The sequence below is a fragment of the Taudactylus pleione genome, unplaced genomic scaffold (assembly GCF_031769625.1).
Source record: "Taudactylus pleione unplaced genomic scaffold, aTauple2 ptg000330l, whole genome shotgun sequence".
Taxonomy (NCBI): domain Eukaryota; kingdom Metazoa; phylum Chordata; class Amphibia; order Anura; family Myobatrachidae; genus Taudactylus; species Taudactylus pleione.
This window is the reverse complement of record NW_028284731.1, coordinates 51,761-62,402: the sequence shown is the minus strand read 5'-3', so window position 1 is coordinate 62,402 and position 10,642 is coordinate 51,761.

The window sequence follows — 10,642 nt, the reverse complement described above, 5'->3', positions numbered from 1 at the left end:
CAGATGTCGATTACCTGCTCCTTTATTCTGCCTACCTCCCTCAATCGTATCATGCCAATCAATGTATCAATTAGCTAATTTTTTTTTTTTTTCAACACAATGCAAGAAACTTTACTCTTGTCCGTGTTTGTGTTTACCCGCAGAATACGTACGGATGGAACATTCGCTTTTATTGTTCAAAAAACATGTGAACCACAATTAAACAATTGTTCTATTGCTGTGGATCCCCGCATATTTTCCGGGGTTCATTTCTTTATTTAAATTTGCAAACGCATGTCACTGCATCAAGCCTATCATAACTCTCCAGAGATTTCTGGCCCTGTTGAACACATGACTCATACACTAACCAATAAAATTGCTCCTGTTAATTTCCAAAATACATTAGCCAATCAGAAATTTGGGCCACACTTTATCAAAAATGTTTTGTATGAAAAACTCCATTGCCATCATGAGAGCCTCCGCATTCACCAGGCGCGAGCTGCTGGTGCTTACGGAGGTGATGGATAGGCGGATCACCAGCCAGCCTCCACCCATCACCAACCGGCAGAAGCGCTCCGCGTATGCGGAGGCACGGTCCCGCCTGCGGTCGATGGGTTCACGCCGCAACATCGGGCAGCTTGAGCGCAGGTGGTCAGACCTGCAACGGCGAACGCCCCGCTTGCTGGCATGCTTTCGCATGCAGATCGTTGAAAGTAAGTGTTATGTATTGTGGTTTTCATGTTTGTGTTTGTGGGGCAAACTGCGTGTGCATGTTTTCCTGTCTGTCCTATTAATTATTTGTCCTCATATCTGCGTGTGCATGTTTTCCTGTCTGTCCTATTAATTATTTGTCCTCATATCTGCGTGTGCATGTTTTCCTGTCTGTCCTATTAATTATTTGTCCTCATATCTGCGTGTGCATGTTTTCCTGTCTGTCCTATTAATTATTTGTCCTCATATCTGCGTGTGCATGTTTTCCTGTCTGTCCTATTAATTATTTGTCCTCATATCTGCGTGTGCATGTTTTCCTGTCTGTCCTATTAATTATTTGTCCTCATATCTGCTTGTGCATGTTTTCCTGTCTGTCCTATTAATTATTTGTCCTCATATCTGCGTGTGCATGTTTTCCTGTCTGTCCTATTAATTATTTGTCCTCATATCTGCGTGTGCATGTTTTCCCTCTATTTCTGTTTTTTTCATTCTACTCCTTTTTGCATGTTTTTTGTTGCTGGTTTTTTTTTTTTAATTTGGGCCCCGGATTTGCCCAGAAACTAACCTCAATTTGTTTGACATATTTTAGGAGGACAGCCAAGACTACGCCGTCACCGTCCGGCCAGACGGCGTTCCCGGCCACTATCCCCAACCCCCAGCCAACACTCCACCCCAAATATTTCCCCTATACCCCACTCCTCCCCAGCCTTCCCAGACCCTCTCCCGGAACTGTCGGGCCTCCTTCCCCTCCGTCCCACTTCCCCCTCTCCTCCACCCACCCCTCTTCCAATTACCCCCTCCCCGGAGTCCATCATTACCCCTCCCCGTTCTTTGGGGAATGAAGGCTCCTCCGAGGAGGAACATGGAGGGACTTCCGGAGCTCCCGTTTTGGCTCCCGGTATGTTTTTCTTTCTCATTTTTTTAAACCACAAACTGTTTGTATGTAATCATGTGTCGTGCCTTTATTCGTGCTTGTTTGGTTTACTTTTGTTGATTTAGCAGTTTGCCTTTACCTCTTCCTGCTGATTTCAACATACACATATCACACCTGTGTGAATGTGTACATAGGCCTTGTATTTTTGCCAGCACCCCCTTTTTGTTTTGGTTTTTTTTTTTTCGGTTTAGGAGTGATTTCGTTGTGTTTTTGTTTTTTTAATGTGGATTCCCTATTGTTTTATTAATCCACACACTTTTCTCACCCACAGAGGAACAGAGGCGTCGTCAAGAGGTGGAGGATTGTGTTGGCCAGATGCGGCAACATGTAATTGGCCTTCTTGTGGCCCTTGACCGGCTGTCTGGCATCCTTCGCCAGTAGTTTGTTTTTTTTTGATTCGTTTTGTAAATAAATTTTGTAGTTCTAATATACGTTCTGGCTCATTCTTTTTTTCTAAAACACAAATAGTTTTCCCTGACATAAGTAGACTGTTCCTGCACGGATTTCCATTTTTTAAAAGTTAGATTGTATTTTGTATTTGTATGTTAAACAGCCACAAGAAACACATAACAGTAACAATGTCATTTCCCTTTTTGGGTGTAGTGTCAATTAGATATTTCGCCATTTTACAGGTTCCTAGTTGGTGTGCAAGCTGCTTAGGCCAATCTTCAAAATCCAAAGGTTTGGACAGGCTTCCTTTTGGTGTGGGTTGGGAACCTGCAAACATATTTCAGTTTACATCAACTGGTGTCAGTACTGGATTACCCCTTAGTCAATTGTAAGGTGTGTTAACCTGGTTCCACTTGCTGTTAACGTCCAAAAAAAGGAAGACCATTTCACTCTCCAAACATTTATTCACAACTTAAATGAGAAATCAAAGTGGTCAGTCCCAAAACCAAAAAACACTGATAATCTCAAATACAACACATACAAATAAAATATTTAATTTAAAAAAACAATCAAGAACTGGTTGACGAAGGACCATGCCAACATGATTCCACAAACATGGCGTTGCGATATGGGTTCCAGAATATATGGCCAAAATCACCAGATCCAGGTTTGGTAAGGGTAGCAGGAAGTAGTGAGCGTTGGAGTGGCAAAGATTATGTGAACAAACAGAAGATGGTGAAAAAATAAAAATAAATTAGATGTTCGCAAACAAACACAAACACATTAGGTATAAACACTGTAGTTTGGGTCAAACTTACCTAAAAAATCTGGCCACCACATCATCGCGTATGGCCCCCCCACATACTGACCTCCGACCAACCTCGGGGGGGCCATCCTCAGGTAAGGCATCCTCTGGCTGCATTGGGACACCACTCCTTATGGCGATGTTGTGAAATATCCCACACAGGACCACAATTTTCGACACCATATCCGGCAAATACATGAGCTCGCCACCAGAGCGGTGGAGGCATCTGAATCGGCCTTTTAAAAGGCCGATACAGCGCTCCACCACTTGCCTGGTGGCTGTAAGTGCGGAATTATACTCACTTTGTGGGCCTGGTGTGGGAGCCAAATAAGGAGTGAGCAGCCAGGACATGCAAGGGTATCCACTGTCTCCTGTGAAAAATAAGAGACAACATCAGGAACACTGTGTATCAAGCTTAACATTGTTATGTACTAAAGGTCTCCACTTACCCAGAAGCCACGCATCACCAGCTTGTAGGTTGGTTAATTTCTGCCATATCCCTGATTGCCGGATGACGAAGGAGTCATGTGCACTTCCTGGTAACTTAGCATTCAGGGACAGGATCTGGAGGGAGGCATCACATACCACCATTACATTCAGGGAGTGATAGTGTTTCCTGTTTCTAAATATTGCCTCCAGCCGCGCTGGAGGCTGAAGTGGTATGTGAGTACCATCCACAACCCCTATGATGTGTGGGAAGCCAGCTATTTGGTAAAAATTGGCCTTGGCCACACTAAGGGCACCCATATCCAAAGGCATTTGAATAAAATGATGGAGGTGCTTGAAAAGTGCCTCCATCACTGCCCTCAGGATCCGGGAAAAGGAGGATTGGGAGATGCCCGCCACTATTCCAACCGTTGTTTGAAACGATCCTGAGGCACAGAAATGTAACACCGCCATAAATTGCGTCAGTAGTGGTATTGCTGTTGGACTGTCAATTTGCCGCTCAAGATCACTTTCTATTAATGAGAGAGTGTCTATGATGATTTTGGGAGGTAGACGGTAGCGTCTTAGCCTCATCATCGGGCATTCCAAAAAGGGTGACACGTGTTCGAAATATCTGGGGCCTTGCATGCCTACGATGCCTACGCCTGGGATGAGATTGAGGTTGGTCGGCTTCCGGGAGCATGGCCAGAACAATCCTCCCCAGCTCAACCTGAAATTCCAAAATTTTAAAGTAAGGCTTTTGACCCACCCCAAAACTATATTAAAACAACTTAGCTTGATGATAGCATCCATTGCTGCTTACATGCCGGGGTATTGTCATGATACGTCCAAACTGAAAATAAACAACAAAATTACTTGACACATTTCACTCTGTGCATTTTTGTGGATACATTTTGTGCTAGACCAAAGTTCAAATATGCCAAACACCCATTTAGCAAAACCGCAAAGCGACATTTAACACAGTACATCAAAACGGGTCGAAATGTTGGCTCAAAAAGCGAAAGCTAAACCATCAAAAAGTTAGAATGATTATTAAGCTGTTTAAAATGCGCTAATTAGTTCGCTAATACAAGTCACAAGAGTAACTACTAAAAATGCGCTAATTAGTTCGCTAATACAAGTCACAAGAGTAACTACTAAAAATGCGCTAATTAGTTCGCTAATACAAGTCACAAGAGTAACTACTAAAAATGCGCTAATTAGTTCGCTAATACAAGTCACAAGAGTAACTACTAAAAATGCGCTAATTAGTTCGCTAATACAAGTCACAAGAGTAACTACTAAAAATGCGCTAATTAGTTCGCTAATACAAGTCACAAGAGTAACTACTAAAAATGCGCTAATTAGTTCGCTAATACAAGTCACAAGAGTAACTACTAAAAATGCGCTAATTAGTTCGCTAATACAAGATAAAAAATGGACTTACCAAGAGCAAATATCTAAGATGCAAAATCAAAAGGTCTTTGGGGTCGAAAAAAAACAAAATCTAAAATAGAATAAATTAGGTATCCAAAAATTACAAAATATAAGAAACACAATGAAACAACAATTGAACAAAAGTTAGACTTCACAAAACTTACCAAATCAACAAACGAGGTCCCAAAAATATAAACCAACAAAGATAACGGAAAAAAAAACGCAAATCTAACCAACAAACGAATCTCCAACCTCCAACTCCTTTCTACACAATCAATACACTCCAGCCAAGATAACCTCCAACAATCCAAAAACGCCACTTCGACTTGAGACACACCAAGCCATAAATAGTGTTTTGTTTCCCGCACAAATTAAGGAGGGATCATAGGGCCGCACAATCAATGATGCGGCCGCAAAATAAGGACGCATGTATAAATACGTCACGAAAACACATTCAAATTCTGGTGTATTTCTTGTTTGGACCGCAGACATGGCGACAGACCAGGGAAAAAATGCCCAAGAGTCAGGCGGTAAGTCTTTCATGCATTTTCTATCAACGATTAATTTGAACCATAAGATGAGGTAAGTTGTGATTTTGTGAATTCTGTAAATTTACACAAATAGGTGAGGAGGATGACATGGAAGAGGCTGCTGGGCCCAGTATTCCGGCCAAAGCGGCCAAAAAAAAAAGGCAGCCACATTTCACAAGAAAGGAGATGGAGGTTTTGATCCAGAAGTGTGTGGACATCCTGCCACAGGCAGACAGGAATATGAGTCTAAGCCAGAAGTGGAGAATGTGGGAAGAGGTAGCCGTTGCTGTCAATACGGTGGGTGATTATGTCCGTCTAGCCGGGATGTCAAACGGCGGTAAGTAAACCCTTGCCCCCCCTAAAAACAAACCCCATTTTAAACCAAAGGATAATGGCTTCCATTTTTCCCCACAGATGGGGCGACTTCAAATATCGCCTAAAGCAAAAACTCGCGGACAGGGCTAGGCATGCAAGGGGGACAGGTGGGGGTCCCACCCCTGTGTCATTGGAGTTGACCGATTTAGAAGAGCTGGCACAGGGGTGTGTGCAGCCTGTGGAGGTGTTTGGCGTGTCCAACATGGATACGGACATGCCAGACTTTGCGGCTCCTCATGTTGGCCCAGGTAAGTATTGTGATGTCACCAACTCTGAAATGCTATTGTGCCAATATGTAGATTCTAATGTGACTCTTTTCTCATTTTTCAAACAGAGACACAGGCGGATGAGTCTGCTCCAGAGGGAAGCCTTGGCCGCAGAATTTCTGCTGGCTCTGCAGGGGAGGAACCAGTACATCCGGCTGAGGACCCTGCAGAAGCCAGTCCAGGGCGTGCCCCCTCGCAGGCAGTGGGCCTCCTCACAGAACTCAATTTCAAATCGGATTTCCATACGGAGATTCTGCAGAGGATGGACGCCAGTCTGCTACGGGTGGCTGAGGCCCTGGAGCAAAATGCTGCGGCCAACGTGACCATTGGTCAGGCCCTGGCGGAAAATACCAGGGCCAACATCCGCATCGCCGATGCCCTGGAGCAGCTCGTTCGCCAGCACATGGTGGAGCCGACCTCCCTTCCTGCCGGAACATCAGGATCCTCCACCTCTGGCACAACATCAGCCAATCCTCCAAATGTGCCTAGCCCTGTGCCTAGTCCAGAGGCCACAACATCTGCCTCTGGACAGGCCAGCCCGATGGCATCCCGGACCCGGTCTGGCGCCCACCCTCCCCCATCCAAACGGGCGAAAAAACGGTGACAGCAATGGCGACTTTTCCCACACTCCTTCTGTGCTTGGCTCATATTCCTTTCTGGTCAAAACTTCCCTCTCCTTTCTTGTGAAATGTTTTTAAGTTATTTTTGTACGTTTATGTTATCAGTTATTGTTTTTTTTTTTTAGATAAAAAGTATCTTTGGCAGAAAAACTAAAAAAAAATATTATGCCAATTGGTTTGTGTTTAAACAATAAATTTATGAAAAAAATCTGACATTGTATTGTGACATTATTGGACAAATGGGTTACATTTAATCCTGGCCCTAAAGGCAAAAAAGGACACCAAAAACCATTTCATTTGTCTAAAAAAAAGGCCTCTTGAAGGAACGTTTAAAAAAACACATAACGATGCAAATTGCACATTAAAAAAGAAAGGGGGAGCTAATTAAAACATGATGACATTATTGTCACAATAGGCCATAAACAACAAATTGAGGCCAAAAAAACCCCCCAAAAATGTACGCCAATTGATTGTGTAATCCTGACATTAGCAGGTATGATTTCCACCTGCGTACGGTTTTGTGCTATCCCAATAAACTGCTTTCCAAACACATACCAAGCCGGTTTTCAATACAACACTAATTGCTTTTGTGACCACCCGCGATTAATCGCTGCAACATCGTGGAGTCCCGGGACGGAGGAGAAGGCCATCGCCAATGTGGTCGAGTAATCCAGACCCTAAACTGTGCGAGCATTTTGAAGGGAAAGAGGATGTTCCAGTGATGTATGTGACGGTCCGAACACATTTTACGCTCGCATCTGCTAATGTATGTACGCCCCAAAAACGCCTCGCCACGCCTGCGTTTTTCCATCTCCACCCCCGTCAACACCCAAAAACGCCCTGTTCTGTCAATCACATTTGACATGTCACTTCCTGTACGCTATTTTAGGAACGACAGATAAAAAGCTCGCAATCTGCCGTACGCACATGCGCAGTGTAACACCGACGCATGCGTGGTTAGTCAACATCGGAACGCAACGAGCGTACTGCTGTTTGCGAGTGGCTCTGAATGAGGGCCTTTATCTGAAAGAAGACCACTGTAATGAGGCTCCAGGAAATGTAAATGCACAATAATCTACAGCAGTGGTTCTCAAATCTTTTTCTACTGTGAAACACTGAAGAAGGACATCCACATACGTTACTGAAGATTGACTGTCATTGATCTGCTGCCGTTTGTGGGCAGGAAGAGAGCGCCGATGGCCTCCATTTTCCATTGTGAGGGGGGGAGGGGGGTGAGAGGCCAGGATCTCCTTCGACTGACCTGGCCTCTTTCACTCATCTGCGGCGACCGGCTTGCGTGACCCCATGGGCCACTTAGTCGGCCAATGTTCCCGCAGATTATTCAATGCTGCTTTGTACAACACAGCTAGGATAAGTAATGCATGCAGGAGGCGTGATGCCTCCTGCTGCATTACCATAATTGCAAGGACAGAATTGCAAAGCTGCTTGCGTGCAGCATCTCCTACATAACATCGGCATTCTGAACACTGGAAGCCCAGCGGTCAGGATTATGACCGCATCTCCTACATAACATAGAAGTAACTAAGAATACTGGAAATGGACTAGCACAATAAATTAACTTTGGATTCTCAGAAAATCTAATTTAGCAACATATTTAACAATGCAAACTGTGGATAGCACAGGGGGGGTCATTCAGACCCGGTTGCAAGCGGTGAGCGCTCGCAACCGGTTCGATGTTCCCCCACTGGGCATGTGCACGTCGGAGCCGGCTCCGATGTGCGCATGCGCGAGACCCAGCTAGTGACGGGCGCTCCGTCGCTAGGGGGTCTCGCACCAAAGGGGGCGAGCTGTCGATGGTGAGTGACAGCTCGCCCCGTTTGGGAGGTGGGCAGGGGGCGTGTCCAGCCAAACGGAGGCGTTCCCAAAGGATGTCAGTGGGGAGCTTCCTGCTCGATCAGGGTCTCGTCGCAAGCCCCTATGGTCACGATGGTCTTGACCATCGTGACCATCACCCTGGTCGGTTGCTAGAGCTGTGGGTGGAAACCCACAGCTTAACGATCGACCAAGAGGCGGCACTACAAGATGCAAGCGCCCGCCCTCATTCAGAGCGACCGCTTACATTTAACGACCCCCTCTGAATGAGGTCCTGAGTCTTTCCGTGGTGATAGATTGCAGGCTATATAGGTTAATCATAGCCTATATAGCCTGTCAAAATACAGCATGTGTTTCCACAGTTGGTAAAGGCAATTCAAGCAGAAGTCCTATTTCATGTATTAGGATTTACTGTAGTATGTTGTGATATCCTGCATATTGAATTTAATTAGCAAGTATATTTTCAGTTAAGCTGGGAACATACAGTGCCTGATTCAGACCCGGTCGCTAGGCTGCGTTCGCACGTAGCCTGCTGATGTTTGCAATGTACACATGCGTATAATTCGCATTGTGCGTGCGCAAACCAGTCCATTTGATCGCGAAGCTATTGCTCCTTGTACACAGACACATCGATAGACTGAGTGACAGGACGTGCCGTTTGTGGGTGGTAACAGGGGTTGGTCTAAAGAAACAGGGGAGTGGTGGTGCGAACGCAGGCATGTCTGAGCGTCTTAACGCCATTTCAGAAGCGTATATAATTAAGACGCAGCATCATAGTACACGTCACATGGTTGTTTTACACACTGAAGCACTCGCAGTGCTTGCGGTAGAGTATGGTCAGCCACAAGTGCTGCGTATGGTTCCGATGGTACTCGATGTTACCGATTGTTGCATACACTTCCTGGAGATGACGTGTATCACTATGGGAAAGTGGGTGTCTTAAGACAGGCTGGTGGACGTCTAAATACACACCGCGATCGCACGCCAAGACAAAGTGGGCGTGCTAATGCCTTCCCGTGCGATTGCGGGATTTGCATACTTTGACAGCTGACGGCTGCGTGCGAACGCAACTAGTGAGTTGATCTGAATCTGGCCCACTATTCAATGTGTGTACCCAGCAACGGTACACACTGCACGATCCGGTGTACGAGGGCACAATGTATTGTTACATGGTGCATTTAGAAGCCCCGAGTCTTTCATTGCATCATCCTATCTGCTGTGCAGCACAGTAGATAGGACAATCAGATAAACAACCTTTGTGAATGCGTAATCGGGCGTACACACTAAGGACCTCATTCAGAGTCGGTCGTAAGCGGCCGCTTGGTCGTACGCATCCGATGTTTCCAAACCATGCATGCGTACGGTTAGTTGTGCGCATGTGCGTACAAGACCTTGCGATCCAAAATGCTGTCGATCATATGGCTTACGAGCAGGAAGTGGCTTCCGAGAGATGATGGACATGAAAGCCCGTTTGTGGGTGTTGACAGGGGTGGTGGTCTGAAAACGCAGGCGTTCCTCATCGTTTTCAGGGCGTTTTAGGGGTGTACATAAATTACCTGCTACGACCGCCATAGAAGGCCGGAAGTAGAAAAACATCACTCTGCGGGCAGGTTCGAGGCCTGGCTCATTGTCCAGCTTGAGGTTGGGTACGTGCTCTCGCAAGCCCCAGAGTATAATCGATACTATCGAATGTTAGTGATGTTAGGATTGATGTTTCTATTTTGAGCCACACAATGCAAGCAGCTAATAATCGTTTGTTGATGCTAATAACACTGTTAATTGGCTTGTAATTGATTCAGCTGCGTTAGCATTAGCAAATAATAAAAGTAAATAAATGTCATGGGGATGGCTTATTCTATGCATTTTTTTGTTATTTTTTGTTGTAATTTGCATTATTTAGCCTGCACCAGTCTTTTCAAATCCTATGCTTTTTCAAAACCTTGATTAACCATGTTTATTTTTCATTATTAAATCAGACACGATTTCAGTAGTTTGTTCAATATTTTTAAAAAAAATTTATCATGAATATATCTAATACATTTTTCTGCATTTGGCAGCATGCAAAAATTAAAGAAATTTAAAAAAAAATGAATAATAAAATAAAGTTTAAAAAAAAAAGGATGGAGATGGAGGCATTGGTGACTAGAAATATGAGGACTGGACATCAACAGGGGAAGGTTCAGATAGCCAAGGCTATTTTCTGCATTTGGGATGGCTCGGCTGAAGAGGCTTTTGCGGAACAGTCAACTGGCGTGTAACACGCCGACTGGCCTGGCCAGAACCGGATGGTATTGGCTCTGGCCTAGGCATAGGGCTCGCCATACTTTGGGGGGGGG